General features: G+C 36.6%; 1 protein-coding gene across 23 annotated transcripts in view; it reads right to left on the bottom strand.

The window, feature by feature from the left end:
• BAZ2B (bromodomain adjacent to zinc finger domain 2B) overlaps positions 1-16,701 on the bottom strand; it is a 449,976-nt gene that overhangs the window by 383,584 nt on the left and 49,691 nt on the right. For 7 of the 23 annotated variants that reach the window (XM_035304715.3, XM_078327583.1, XM_078327573.1 and 4 more), the window contains exon 3: positions 3,424-3,526. The exons of the other annotated variants lie outside the window; for them this stretch is intronic. The gene's annotated coding sequence lies outside the window, so the exon portion shown is untranslated. The remainder of the gene's footprint in view (positions 1-3,423; positions 3,527-16,701) is intronic. 23 annotated transcript variants of the gene reach the window in all.

Here is a 16,701-nt window from a genome sequence, read left to right as displayed (position 1 = left end):
GCACTGCAGCCTGGGTGACAGAATGTGACTCTGTCTAAAAAAAAAACCAAAAAAACAAACTCTCCATTCCCTGACTAAATTATCTTGGCATCCTTGGTGAAAATCAGTTAATTATATATGTGTTCGCTTGGGCTATTTTAAGATTTGATTCTGTTCCATTGTTCCATGGGCTTTTCATTTGATTAATAACAAATAGTTATGACTATAACTTGAAGTCTTAAATCTGAACAGGTTCTCCAATTTTTATCATTTAAAAAATTGCATTGCCTATTACTGTTTGTTTTTGTGCATTTTCACATTGATCAGCTTTTCATGTTCTCTCACAATGGTCTATGGAAATTTTTACTGAAATTATATTGGTTTTATCAATCAATTTGATTAGAAACAACATGTCAACAATCCTGAGTGTTGTAATTCATGAACATGGTATATCTATTAAATTCAGTCACTTAAAAATTCTCTCATCAGTGTTTTATAGTTTTCTGGGTAAAGATTGGAAATGTATTTTGTTATCTTTATTCCTAAGTATTATCTTTTGATAAAATTTTTTTAAAAAATACCAATTGTTTGCTACTAGTATATAAAACATTCAACTCATTTTATCTTAACTTTATATTCTCTAACATTGTTCATTCATTCATTTGTTCTAGTAGTTGCTTTTGCAGAGGGACATTTTTACTTTGCCCTTTAGGATCTTTATACACATTACTGTTATTATTTTGCCCTAATGCAATGTCTACAGCATTTGGTACAATGTTAAATATAAGTGACAAAAAAGGTTATTCTTTCCATGTTTCTAATCTTTGGGGTAATATATTCCATCTTTCACTGTTATATATGATGTCAATTGGGGGTTTTCCAGTATATTCTCCTTTTCAGATTAAGAAGTTCCCTATTGTTCCTGGTTTACTTAGTTTATATCATGAATGCATGTTTAATTTCGTCAACTGCTTTCTCTTTTTTCTCAATCATTTAGGTAAGTACATGTTTATTTTGTTTTTCTTTTCAAATAATCAGATATTGGTTTTGTCAGTTTTCTCTCATCTGTTTTTTGGGTGGTGGATTTCTGTTTTTATCTTTATTCCTTCTTCCTTCTACTTAGTTTAGGTTCCATTTGCTTTTCCTAGTCCAGCTTTTTAAAATCTTAGGTCATTAATTTTAAAGCTTTGTTTTCTAATTTAAGAAATTGAAACAGCTCACACCTGTAATCCCAGCACTTTGGGAGGCCGAGGCAGGCCAATCACATGAGGTCAGGAGTTTGAGACTAGCCTGGCCAGCATGGTGAAACCCTGTCTCTATTAAAAATATAAAAATTAGTCAGGCGTGGTGGTGCATGCCTGTGATGCTGGCTATTCAGGAGGCTGAGGCAGGATAATTGCTTGAACCTGGGAGGCAGAGGTTGCAGTGAGCTGAGATCATGCCATATTACTCCAATCTGGGTGACAGAGCAAGAGAGTCTGTTTCAAAAAAAGCAAAGAAATTGAAGCTATGTTACCCTGTAAGCACTACTTTATCTACGTTCCTCAAATTTTGATTTGTTGTATTTTCATTATCATTCACTTCAAAGTATTTTCTGATTTCCTCTTTGATTTCTTCTTTGTCCTATTTTTTTTATTTAGGGATTGTTAAATTTCAAAATATTTGGTATTTTCCTATCTTATTGTTATCAATTTTTAATTCTGTGTGGTAAGAGAACAAAGTGAGTAATTTCATTCCTTTTAAATTTGTTGTTTTGTTTTATTGTCTATCACATGGTCTCTGTATGAGAATATACCATGTGAACATAAAAAAATGTATTTGGCAGTTATTTAGGTATAGTATTCCAAATATATCTATTAGATCAATGTAGTTCATCCTGTTGTCTAAATTTTCTATGTCTTTACAGATTTTTTTAGTTGTTCTATCAATAACTAAGAAGGGAGTATTAAAATCTACTATGATCTCAATTTTTACTTCATTCATGTTTAAGTTGGTGTTACACAGGCATTTGTGATTATGTTTTCTTGAATTGTGCCTTTAATCATTATGAAATATCACTCTTGGCCAGGCGTGGTGGCTCATGCCTGTAATCCCAGCACTTTGGGAGCCTGAGGCAGGTAGATCACTTGAGGTCAGGACTTCTAGACCAGCCTGATCAACATGGTGAAATCATGTCTCTACTAAAAATATAAAAAATTAGCCAGGCATGGTGGCATGTGCCTGTAATCCCAGCTACTGAGGAGGCTGAGGCAAGAGAATCACTTGAACCTGGGAGGTGGAGGCTGCAGTGAGCAGAGATCAGGCCACTGCACTCCAGCCTGGAAGACAGAATGAGACAGTTTCAAAAAAAAAAGAAAGAAATATCACTCTTTCTCTCTGGTAATACTCTCAGTCTTAAAAGCGATTTCATCTGATATTAATATAGCTGTTTTTCTTTTTATGCTGTTTGCCTGGTATAGTTTTATCTATTCATTTACTTTTAACATATTTGTAATTTTCAGCCTAGGGTATATCTCCTGTAGGGAGTATAGTCTCTTCTTTGTTTTATATCTGCTCTAACAACCTGCCTTTAAATTTTAGTATTTGGACGTTTGATATTTAATGTGATCATTGTTATAGCTGAATTTCACTTAATAATTTTATTACTTGGTTCTGTTATCTCTATTTGTTGTTGCAGTAGTTCCTGTTGTTCTTTCCTTTTTTTTGAGATGGAGTCTTGCTGCTTTGTCGTCCAGGCTGAAGTACAGTGGTGTGACCTGGACTCACTGCAACCTCTGCCTCCTGGGTTCAAGTGATTCTTCTGTCTCAGACTCCTGAGTAGCTGGAATTACAGGCATGCACCACCATGCCTGGCTAAGTTTTGTATATTTACTAGAGATGGGGTTTCACCATGTTGGCCAGGCTGGTCTTGAACTCCTGACCTCAAGTGATCCCACTCACCTTGGCCTCCCAAAGTGCTGGAATATGAGCCACCACGCTCAGCCTCTTTCCTACTTTTTAGAAATATAATTTAAATACTTTTTAGTACTGCATTTTGACAATTCTATTGGCTCATGAGCTATATACCTCTTTGTATTTTCTTTTTGGTGATTTCACTAATCTCTAGAGATGTATCACAATTATACATCTCTAACCTTTCAGAGTTCAAGCAGAACACTATTATCTCTTCTCTTCATGTAAAATATATACATATGCCTTGCAAGCATTTAGGTGCCTTTAATCACCTGTCCCCTTGCCACATACCATATATTGTTACAGTTTTATGTGTTTTATAGTAATTATAAAACTTTTATTGAAAATAAAAATAATGTAAATATGTATTACATCTGCATATATTGAAAACTCCAAAACTCCAATGTTATAATTTTGTTTTATATATTCAAAGGTAGTTTTAAAGAACTTAAGAGGATAAAAATAGTCTTTTATTTTTATCCAGATATTTACCATTTCTGATGTTTTTCATTTGCTCCTGAAGGTCCAAGTTTTCTGTTAATATCATTTCTTTTTCATTTGAAGAACTTCCATTATCATTTCTTGTAGTATAGGTCTGCTGGAGACAAATTTCTCTTAGTTTCCCATTTGTAAAATTGTCTTAATTTTGCCATCATTTCTGAAGGATACTTCCACTGGACACAGAATTCTGGACTGACTGATTTATTATTTCAGGTTTTAAGATGATGTTATACTGTCTTCTGGCCTCTATGCTTCCAGATGAAAAATGTTGGCCTTCAAATTATTTTTCTTTTGTATGTAAAGCAAACTTTTCTCTGTCTGCTTTCATAATGATTTTCTTTATCTTAGGTTTCAGATTATAAGTGTGTATAGGCCTGCTTTTCCAAGAATAGTACTCACGGTTCTAAACTGCACCTCAATATTCCTTATCCCTTGATTTTGTCATGTCAAATATATTGAATCTTTAAATCTGGCCCTCCCTTACTATTTACTGTCTTCACTCACAAGCTGTCAAGGTTGATGTTCAGAACTGCTGTCTTACTGGTTAATGTTTTATAATTCAACTGGGTCACTGGAGCTCCTTGCAATACTTTCGTTGTCTCAAAGAACCATTTTAAATTTTTAAAAAATGCATACAAGGGTGATACACATTAAGACAGAAAATAATTGGTAGCTATATACGACATAAATAACTAATTCCTTCTAGAAGGTACTACCTTAAATACTTTTAAAAGTGAACCCAGAGAGGCAATGTTTTAAAATTGAGTTTAGATATATATGTCTCAATTTTAAAAAGAAGAGAACATATCAGATACAACAGTTATTTATTGGGATGCTTTCACCAATTAGACAAAAAAAAAAAAAATTGCCAGGTCCTGCTGAAGTTTTCAGAGGCGTGGTCAATGAATATGAACGCTTTCTGCTCAGGGATACTCAGCATACTAGTCAAGTTAGCAGAAAAAGTTTATGTATTCTTAACAAATAATCTGATACATTTATATAATGAAGACCAAACACTAGAGATGCTTATGTTAATGACCTTTCAGATTTGGATAGCATGTTGCTTTTCCCTCTAATGGTCACTTCTCATGTATATCTAATTTTTAATCATATCAACAAATTCCTTTATAAAACAATTAATCCTAACTGTATGTAATAATGTTCCACAACTCTTAGAATAGTTCTCTTGTGAGCTGCTCAAAAATACAACCATGTTGTCAAACTTAAGTGTGACTTGAAAATTCTTCACCTCATTTTCATCCCAGAAACCCTTTACTTATTTTTTCGTTGTGTATATATTGTTATATTAGGCATTACTATTTGATTTTCCATATAAATATCATAAACTTTTGTATAAAGTTTGTATTACACATTACTATTTCATTTTCCATATAAACATTCTAAACTTTTATATAAGAATAGTTTTCTAGTTGCAACAAAACAATAATTTTGCTTTAGAATGTAAGACTGCTCACAATCGAGACAATTAGGATTTATGGCACACATTTCAAAAATGTTGAAGAGGAAGTAGTGTAACAACCATGAATGTACCTAAGGATTATACTGTAGCTGATTTATAGCAGTTGATCATGTAAACACACAAGTTGTAATGTTTTAATTGTTAAATCCAAGGGATCTCACCCACATAAACAATGTTCAACTGCCAGTATTGCCTTTTTCTTTCCCATAAATTCCCCAAGTTGGAAAGATAAACAGAAGAAAATAAAACTATACAATTTTCATTAAAATAGAAAGTAAACAACACTACATCTTATATAGAATCCTGGGACCTTAGAATCCTCATGGAAATACAGTTGCCAGTGATGCTAACCGGAGTGAAGGTTTTTCCAGGTATAAGCAGCATCTACTTTATCCTTTTGGAGAGAGGGAAGTGTTATGGCTTTCTGACTCCTCCTCCTGTTGCTTCAGGCTTTGGGGAGTGCTTGCCAGCTAACCTGGTGTAAATATATAACATACACCTAGCATATTTCTGAGAGTTTACTGAGAGGCAAGTGAGTAATAGGTCAAGTCTCAAGCTTCCATGAGCATCTGTCCAAAATTAGGCCCAACACTTTCTTGAGGGTTGCCTCAAAACACCTGCATTTGAAGGGTTCTTACAGTGAACACAAATTAAGGTCCATGGTCACAAATCTTTCTCTCCAGAGTCCGCTCCTTGGGCCTTGGTGAGTGATTATTTGGCCAACAACCATGAGGTGTATATTTTTGTATTTTTTGTACCTGGGGATTGACTCACGTAGATGGGTATGACTTTAATGAGCACAATGTACTTGCCCCTTTTGAGCCTCATCATGGATGTCAGGCTTTTCACAGATTCAACTGGTTCCATTTATTGTAACCATGGTCTTCTTTTTTATGTTCAAATTGTCAACATTTGGCCAATAAAAGCTCCTTGAATCTGACATCTTTGTCAGTATTTCCAGACATCTGAAAAGGTATTCTTGCTTTCTCACAACAAATAATATATTATAAACAAATATTATTTTCTTCTGCTACAAACACTTAAGTAGCTATTCTCCAAATAATCCTGGATTGTGTTAGCAGGCAATATTATTTGGAAAAGGCCCCAAAACAAGATACTTATACTCAGAGGGTCTCAGTTTCCTTTCTAACATGAGGCTTGTAAATGTAACAATATTTTAGCCCCTTAAGCTTATAAGCTACACTTTAAAAAAAGATACTGCATTGAATGACATAAAAGTTTTTCTACTAGTTAGTTTCCTTATCCAAAGTCTGGCTTGACTTAAAACATGCCACATAGGTTTACTGATCTTGTGAAACTAATCACAACTAATTGACAACCTTAGAAGTTATAATTTCATGTGTCAAGTTGCTATCTGTTTTTAGTCAGGGAAATGTGTTGCCAGACTCTCCAGTAACTGAAGTAGAGGGGTCAGAAATATATATAAATCCTCTTCTACTCCAAAAATACACTTTCCCTCCCACCCAAAAAGTATGCTTCTCAGGTCTGGTGGAATTCTCATTTATATGGGCAATACAGTTTGTTGATAAGAAAAAGAGTTGTCTGGGTGCAGTGGCTCACACCTGTAATCCCAGCACTTTGGGAGGCCGAGGCGGGTGGATCACAAGGTCAAGAGATCGAGACCATCCTGGTCAACATGGTGAAACCCTGTCTCTACTAAAAATACAAAAAATTAGCTGGGCATGGTGGTGCGTGCCTGTAATCCCAGCTACTCAGGAGGCTGAGGGAGGAGAATTGCCTGACCCCAGGAGGCGGAGGTTGCAGTGAGCCAAGATTGTGCCATTGCACTCCAGCCTGGGTAACAAGAGCGAAACTCCGTCTCAAAAAAAAAAAGAAAAAGAGTTTGTCACTTTACTGTGCCTGTTGCAGATGTTTAGTCCATCACTGTGTCCCAATGTGGTGTGGCCTCCATCCAAACGGTTTCCATTAGAATTGTCATTCCTAGTTCTTAGCCTCTCTCTCTTTAACACTTGATACCATATAAGCTAATAATTGCAGAAAACAAAAATGTCTCCAGCTATGTTATGTGAAAAGAATTTTTATTTATTTACAAAAATGTAAGTATCCATTATATAAATTTCCAAGGATTCAGAATAGTAGGAAAAGTCATATTAATAAACCCATATATATTCTTGTACAGTGTAGGATATTATGAACATATGGACATTTTTATTTCTTCTATACCTGTAATGGTTAATACTGAGTGTCAACTTGATTGGATTGAAGGATGTAAAGTGTTGATCCTGGATGTGTCTGTTAGGGTGTTGCCAAAGGACATTAACATTTGAGTCACTGGGCTGGGAAAGGCAGACCCACCCTTAATCTGAGTGGGCACAATCTAATCAGCTGTCAGTATGGCTAGAATATAAGCAGGAGGAAAAATCTGCCAAGAGATACTGGCCTAGACTCCCAGCCTACATCTTTCTCCTGTGCTGGATGCTTCCTAGCCTCAAACGTCTGACTCCAAGTTCTTCAGTTTTGGAACTCGGACTGTCTCTCCTTACTCCTCAGCCTGCAGATGGCCTATTGTGGGACCCTGTGATTGTGTGAGGTAATACTTAATTAACTCCCATCCCTCTAGAGAACCCTAATACAATACCTCTAGTCACTTCTCTTATAGGATTACTTAGAAGCAAACTATATCCATCCATCCTATCATTTCATATGTAACTACCTCAGAATGTGTCTATAAAAGAAGAAACTTAAAAAAAAATTGCTATACCATTCTGACACCTAAAAATCAATGATCATTTTCTTTTTTTGTAACAGGGTCTTTCACATTCTGTCATCCAGGCTGGAGTGGAGTGGTACAATCATGGCTCAGCTCGCTACAGGCGTGACCTCCCAAGCTTAAGCAATCCTCCCACCTCATCCTCCCAAATAGCTGGGACTACAGGCCTGTGTCATCACATCTGGCTAATTAAAAAAATTTTTTGTAGAGATGGGGTCTCACTATGCTGCCTAAGCTGGTCTCAAGCTCCTGGACTCAAGGGATCCTCCTACCTCAGCTTCCAAATTGCTGGGACTACAGGCAAGACCCACCGCACCAGGCCAGACATTTTCAATAATATTCAGTCAGTATTCAAATTTACTTAATTGTCTCATCAAATCATTTTACAGCTTTCTTTTTGGGAATTAAAAACAAAAAATGTATACGTATTGTATTTGGTTGCTATACTTTAAAGTCTTTCTGTTTGGAGAAGGGTAGTTTTATTTAATCAACATACGTATATTGAAGTATAATCAACAGAAGTACATAAACCATAAGCACATAGTTTTATAAAGCATTGCAAAGTGGACAAGTGTTCAAGAAATAGAACATTACAAACACATCAGAAGCCCCTCTAACATACCCTTCTCAATCACTACTCCCTATCATTATTCACAAATATAAGCACTATGAATTGTAACAACATTGAATAATGTAGAATGTTTTGAATTTTATGTAAATGAAATCATACAGTAGATATTATTTTGCATTGAGTTTTATTTTTTCAATATTATGCTGGTGAGATATATTGCTGCTGCTGCATCTAGTAGCAGTAGGACTTCACTCATTTTCTAAGATATGAAGTCCTACTATGTTGCCCAGTCTGGGTTCAAACTAGTAGAATAATGCTGCTATGATTCTTGTACATATCTTATCAGTGCACATATTCATGTGTATGGGGTATATCTAGAAATGGAAATGAAACGTGATACATACATACATACATACATACACACACATACACACACACACGAATCAGTTTTAGCAGTCACAAAAAATGTCCAAAATGCTGTCATCTATCAGCAGTGTATGATGGAGTTGCTCCACTTGAATTACAACCAAACTTAAAGTTCAATAAGGGAGAATTTTGTCTTTATTTTCCAAAAAAAGAAATATGGAACTTTTATTTTCTAGTTGTCAGATCTGGGTATCAAAATATGCTGGTCTCATAAAATGTGTTGGCAAGTTTTCATTTGTATTCTACTTTCTTAAAGACTTGGTGGAAGGTAATGCTATTTCTTAATGTTTTAAATAATTAGCCAGTGGAACCTAAAGTTTTTATGTGGAAAGGTTTTTAACTATTGTTAATAAATATAGACATAGACAACTTCTTTTATTTGTATGTTGAATTTTTCCAGGAACTTTTCCATTTCACATACATTTCCTAATATATTAGCATAGTTCCAAATATCCTCCTAAAGTCTGTTGGATATATAATGATATCCCCTTCTTCATTTTAAATAATGACAATTTGTGTCTTCTTGTCTTTTCCTGACAATTCTTGTTATCAGTTTTAATGGTATTTCCAAAGAATAAACTTGTAGTTTTAGCTTTTTTCTAATATATGCTTATTTTCTATGTCATTAATTCTACTTTATAATCTTTTATTTCCTTAAATTTATCTTTCTGATATTTTTCTAATGTACTAAAAAGTAAATTTTTAGATCATTTGGGGTGCTTTCTTCTTTTACTATATGCATGTTAGGATGTAAATTTCATTCTGAGCATAGCTTTTAATGCATCCCATAAGTTTTGTCTTATTTTTAGCATTCATTTGAAATTTTTTTCCTTTTTTTTTTTTTTTTTTTTTGAGACGGAGTTTCGCTCTTGTTACCCAGGCTGGAGTGCAATGGCGCGAACTCGGCTCACCGCAACCTCCACCTCCTGGGTTCAGGCAATTCTCCTGCCTCAACCTCCCGAGTAGTTGGGATTACAGGCACACGCCACCATGTCCAGCTAATTTTTTGTATTTTTAGTAGAGACGGGGTTTCACCATGTTGACCAGAATGGTCTCGATCTCTTAACCTCGTGATCCTTTTTTTTGAGATGGAGTCTCACTCTGTCACCCAGGCTGGAGTGCATTGGCACTATCTTGGCTCACTGCAACCTCCACCTCCCCCGGTTCAAACAATTCTCCTGCCTCAGCCTCTTGAGTAGCTAGGATTACAGGCATGCACCACCACACCCTGCTAATTTTTGTATTTTAGGAGAGATGAACAAAGTATGTCTTTATGTTCATTCAAGTCTACTTTTATTATTATTTGGAGTGTTTTAAAGTTTTCCTCATAAAGACTTTGCATGTTTGTTTTTAATTTATTCCAGATATTTTATTTTTTATTGCTATTGAAATTGACTTTTTTATTCTATTGTATCTTATAATTGTTTATTGTATGAAAAAAATCTCTCCTAAAAGTAGAATGTGGCCAGGCTGATCTTGAACTCCTGATCGCAAGTGATCCACTCACCTTAGCCTCCCAAAGTGCTAGAATTACAGATGTGAGCCACTGCACCCGGCCTCAAAATAGTTTTCTAATTTACATTGTAGTTTATTCTTCGATCCAAGGGTAATGGAGAACTATCTGGCTTAATTTCCAAATGTATAGATGTTACCTTTCATTAGACCTTTGCAGCCCTATGTCCCATTTGGCTCTTAAGCTCTTTTCTGTATCTTTCATCCTTATTTCTCTCTGCACTTTGGTACAGATCTGTTCCTCTGAACTATACCAATAAAATGGGCCAGATAAAATATAGAATGTTATATAGTCTTCTAAACTTCACTATTTTACTTAACAGAATATCTTAGAAACCACTCCAGTAGTATATACTGATATTCTTCATTCTTGTTTATAGGCTTGTGTTTCACAATTGTGTGGATGTACCATGTTTTAGTCAACCATTCCCTCTTGATAGATATTTGAATTGTTTCTAGTCTCTTTCTACTAGAAATAAGATTATAATAAATAACCTTGTACATAATTCATACTGCATTTTTTTTTTCAATTAAATTTTGGGACATAGCAATGAAACTGCTGCTTAAAAGGGTAAATGTATATGATACAGAGAAAAATAATGCCAAATCCCTTTCCATAGTATGATACCACTTTGTAATCCCATAAGTAGTGTATGACAATGCCTGATTCCTCACATCCTCACCAACAGTTGGAAATTCATGGGTTTGTGCCAATTTCATAAGTAAAAAATTATATGTTAGTGCACTCTTTCCTCTTCTCATGAATAACCCGAGTGTGTATTCTGTCGTTTAAAAAAATTTTTTATGCTGGGTGTGGTGGCTCATGCTTGTAATCCCAGTACTTTGGGAGGCCAACGCAGGTGGATCACAAGGTCAGGAAATTGAGACCATCCTAGCTAACACAGTGAAACCCCATCTCTACTAAAAATACAAAAAATAAGCCAGGTGTGGTGGCATGTGCCTGTAATCCCAGCTACTCAGGAGGCTAAAGCAGGAGAATTGCTTGAACCCAGGAGGCAGACAGTGAGCCAAGATCCTGCCACTTCACTCCAGCCTGGACGACAGAGCAAAACTGTCTCAAAAAAAATTTTTTTTTGTATTAGGCCTCTGTTCATAGTACAGATTCTTTTTCCATAAGGTTAACGTCCATTTTTTCCTTTATTTTCAGCAACTATTAACATATTACAGATAATAACCCTGTGTCTGGGACATACACTACAAATATTTTTCCAGTTTGTTATCTGTCATTTTTACTTTGTTTATTGTGCATTTGTTATTTGAAACTTCATGTTTTGCTCTTTTTTGTTTTTTGTCTTTAAAATTCTTCATTTTTTCATACAATAAACAATTATAGGATACAATAGAGTAAAAAAGTCCATTTCAATAACAATAAAAAATAAAATATCTGGAATAAATTAAAAACAAACATGCAAAGTCTTTATGAGGAAAACTTTAAAACACTCCAAATAATAATAAAAGTAGACTTGAATGAACATAAAGACATCCTTTGTTCATCAATATAATGATTCATTATTACAAATTTATTAATTATACTGAAATTTATAAAATTAGTGTGATCTGCAACTGAACAAGTTGATACTAATATCCATATGACAGGTAAGTATGAAAGCATAGCAGAAAAACCCTAATAAAGAAAAGGAAAGCTTAGATCTTCCAGTTATTTAAACATATTAGAAATCTACTATTACTAAACTAGTATAGTATTAACACATGAATAGAAAGAAGACCAGTGAGGAAGAATAAAGATTCTAAAACCCAAAAAGTAGAGATTTAGAAATTTAGTATGCAATAAAGAGGTTATCTCAGAAGACTAGAGAAAAAAATGCACTTTTAAATAAATTATGTTGAGATAACTAGATAGCTATTTGGAAAATGATATATGTGGATTCATTTTGCACACCATACATATGCATACACCCCACATAGACCTAAGTTCTAAATATAAAGTGAAAATGATACAGAGTGAAATAAAACATATATTAATTTTCTTATAACTTAGGTATTGAGAAAGACTTTATATATATGACTCAAACTCCAGATTCATTAAAAGAAAATATTGACAAATCTGTTACATAAAAATGAAAAACTTCTGTATGGCAAAAAACATCATAAGTAAAGTCCAAAGACAAATGATAAGCAGGGAGGAAATACTTGCAACATAAACTACAGGTAAAAGGCTAATATTCCTAATACATAAAGAACTCCTAGATAACCAGTTAAAAAGTCTAATCCCAATAGAAAAATAGGCGAAAAAAAATTAACCAGATGATTCAGAAACTTAATATGAAATGGCTCTAAAACATATGAAAGTACATTCAGGTTCACTTTCACGAGACAAATGCAAGTTAAAACTACACTAAGATACCATTTTTCACCTTTAGACCAGTAACAACTCTGAAGTTTGACAACTACTCTGTTGGTGAGGCTGTGAGGAAACAGGAATTTAACCATTGCTGGCAGAATATAAAATGTATAATCTCTAAAGGGAAAAATTTGGCAACATCAAACAAAACTACAAAGGTGTTTATCCTTTGATTTAACAATCCCATTTCTGGAATTTGCCCTGAATATACAGTGTAAATGTATAAAAATATCTATGTACAACGTGATGAATTGCAGCATTATTTGAAATTGCAAAATGCAGGAAAAACACATAAATGGTCTTACATTAGAAGGTTGAACTATGGATACCCATACACTGTACATCCCAAATTATGCAGCTATAAAAGAATAATGAAGATCTCTATGAACTGATAAAAATATATCCAGGATATATTAGGCAAAAATCAAACAAATCAAAACTATAAAAAAGTACACATAGTAGCTATCTTTTCTGAAAGAAATAAGAATATATAATTACATATGAAGATATACATATTTTCTCACACACACACACAGAAAAAAAGGAAAAAAAAATAAAAAAACCTCCAGAGGAATAACCAGAAATGAAAAAAAACTAGTTATGTAAAGAAGGTGAGGGCCATCGGCATCTGCGTGCACATGGTGGGGAACTGCTGTTGGGAGTTGCTGGAAGTCGGAGGTGGGGGAGCGGTCACTTGCAGTGAGCGTGGGTGGCGGCTGGGCGCAAAGTAGAGAGCAGTACCTAGTTTAAGCCTTTCCATCACCATCTGGCACCGCCAGTACCAAGGACTCCACCCTGCCGCAGCCCCTCGGTGATGCAGTGCAGCTGCTACTCGACCAGATTTATCACTAGAACCATTGCCAAAAGGTCGGACAATCCAAGATGGCCCTTTAGGAGCAGCTCAGAATTGCAGCACCAGGTGAAAGCGCAGAGGGTGAGTGGATGCCGCATTTCCAGATGGATCTTTATTGCCCACAGACCAGGAGATTCCCAGGTGGAGGAGTCCCACGGGTCGCGAGTGCGGCTGTTTGGCCAGTGCGGCTGTTTCAGACAGCACTGCAGTTCTCCGTACAAAATACACTGGTCTGGTTGCCCTTTTAAGCTGGCAATTGGAGCTCCGAGAAGGCAGATTCGCCCATTCATCTGATTAAACAGGGGTCTGAAACAGAGAGCCAGGCCAGGAGATTCCCGGGAGCACCCTTGTTTCAGCCAGCACAGTGGGTCGCCACATGGGAAATCACACAGATCGAGGTGCCCTTTCAGCAGGTGACTGGAACACTTGGGAGAGAGTCAAAAATTCAACTTAAAAAAAAAAAAAAGGCTCTGAGGCAGAGAACCAGGTAGGTGATCAGGCTCGACGGGGCCCACCCTGAAAAAAACAAAGAAAAAAACAGCAATTGGAAATGCTCGGGGTTGAGAGTTTCACAGCAAGCACAGCTGAACCTGGGATGGCCCAGCTCTGTGGGGGAGGGGCATCCACCATTACTGAGGCAATCCACCCCTACAGAGGTAGTTCACCATTGCTAAGGTAGCCTGCTGTTGCTGAGGCAACCCACCATAACAGAGAGAGTCCGCCATTACAGAGGTGGGCCACCATTGCTGAGGCAGTTCTAACCACACCCATAGAAACAGGACTGCAGGGAATTTCACAAGGCAGCAGGGCGGGGCCCACAGCAGCTCAGCAAACCCTCTACAGGCAGACAGTGACTAGGCTGCCTCCTTGGTGGGCAGGGCTCTGAAAAAAAAGGCAGCAGCACAATGGTACTCATAAATAAAACCCTAATGCCATAGGACAGAGCACCTGGGAAAAAAAAAGGGGGATTTATGAGTTCTGCTGCAGCAGACTTAAACGTACCTACCTAGAAGCCCTGAATGAACAACGGAGCTCACAGCTCAGCACTTGAGCTCCTATGAAGAACAGACTGTCTCCTCAAGCAGCTACCTGACCCCCATATATCCAAAGAGTCACTTCACAAAGGACTGATCAGACTGACATTTGGCGGACATCATTCTGGGACAAACATAGCAGAAGAAGAAACTTGTAGCAACCCTTACTGTTCTGCAGCTGCTGCAGGTGATCCCCAGGCAAGCAGGGTCTGGAGTAGACCTCAGTAGTCCTACAGCAGAGGGGCCAGACTGCTAGAAGGAAAACTAAGAAACAGAAATAACTTCATCATCAACAATCTGGACATCCGCTCAGAGACAAAATCCGAAAATCAGCAGCTACACAGACGACAGGTGGATAAATCCACAAAGATGGGAAGAAACCAGCACAAAAGGAGGAAAACACCCGAAACCAGAACACCTCTCCTCCTACAAGGGATCACAACTCCTCACCAGAAAGGGAACAAAGCTAAATGGAGAATGAGTGTGATGAAATGACAGAATCAGACTTCAGAAGGTGGGTAATGAGAAACTTCTGTGAGCTAAAAGAACATGTTCTAACTCAACGCAAAGAAACTAAGAACCTTGAAAAAAGATTTGACGAAATGATAACAAGAGTGGACAACTTAGAGAGGAATATGAGTGAATTGATGGAGCTGAAAAACACAACACGAGAACTTCGCGAAGCATGCACAAGTTTCAACAGCCAAATTGACCAAGCAGAAGAAAGGATATCAGAGGTTGAGGATCAACTCAATGAAATAAAACAAGAAGGCAAGATTAGAGAAAAAAGTGCAAAAAGGAATGAACAAACTCTCCAAGAAATGTGGGACTATGTGAAGAGACCTATCTATGTTTGATAGGTGTACCTGAATGTGACAAAGAGAATGAATCCAAGCTTGAAAATACTCTTCAGGATATTATCCAGGAAAACTTCCCCAACCTAGCAAGGCAGGCCAATATTCAAGTCCAGGAAACTCAGAGAACGCCACAGAGATATTCCTCAAGAAGAGCAACCCCAAGGCACATGATCGTCAGATTCACCAGGGTTGAAACGAAGGAGAAAATGCTAAGGGCAGCCAGAGAAAAAGGTCAGGTTACCCACAAAGGGAAGCCCATCAGACTCACAGCAGATCTCTCGGCAGAAACCCTACAAGCCAGAAGAGAGTGGGGACCAATATTCAACATCCTTAAAGAAAAGAACGTTCAACTCAGAATTTCAAATCCAGCCAAACTAAGCTTCAAAAGCGAAGGAAAAATTAAATCCTTTGCGAACAAGCGAGTACTCAGAGATTTTGTCACCACCAGGCCTGCTTTACAAGAGCTCCTGAAAGAGGCACTACACATAGAAAGGAACAACCAGTACCAGCCACTCCAAAAACATACCAAATGATAAAGAGCATCAACAAAATTAAGAATCTGCATCAACTAATGGGCAAAACAGCCAGCTAGCATCAAAATGGCAGGATCAAATTCACACATAACAATATTAACCCTAAATGTAAATGGGCTAAATGCACCAATCAAAAGACACAGACTGGCAAATTGGATAAAAAGCCAAAACCCATCGGTGTGCTGTATCCAAGAAACCCATCTCACATGCAAGGATACACAAAGGCTCAAAATAAAAAGATGGAGGAAGATTTACCAAGCAAATAAAGAGCAAAAAAAAAAAAAAAAAAAAAAAAAGCAGGAGTTGCAGTTCTCATCTCTGATAAAATAGACTTTAAAGCAACAAAGAACAAAAGAGACAAAAAAGGTCATTACATAATGGTAAAAGGATTGATACAACAAGAAGAGCTAACGATCCTAAATATTTATGCACCCAGTACAGGAGGACCCAGATACTTAAGGCAAGTTCTTAATGACTTACAAAGAGACTTAGACTCCCACACAATAATAGTGGGAGACTTTAACACTCCACTGTCAATATTAGACAGATCAACCAGACAGAAAATTAACAAGAATATCCAGGACTTGAACTCAGACCTGGAACAAGCAAACCTGATAGACATTTACAGAACTCTCCATCCCAAATCCACAGAATATACATTCTTCTCAGCACCACATCACAGTTACTCAAAAATTGACCACATAATTGGAAGTAAATCACTCCTCAGCAAATGCAAAAGAACAGAAATCATAACAAACCATCTCTCAGACCATAGTGCAATCAAGTTAGAACTCAGAATTCAGAAACTAACTCAGAACCGCACAGCTTCATGGAAACTGAACAACTGGCTCTTGAATGTAGACTGGAT

This window comes from Callithrix jacchus, chromosome 6, assembly GCF_049354715.1.
Source record: "Callithrix jacchus isolate 240 chromosome 6, calJac240_pri, whole genome shotgun sequence".
Classification (NCBI taxonomy): Eukaryota; Metazoa; Chordata; class Mammalia; order Primates; family Cebidae; genus Callithrix; species Callithrix jacchus.
Note: the sequence above shows the minus strand (reverse complement) of the source record. Positions and strands in the feature narration are given on the sequence as shown.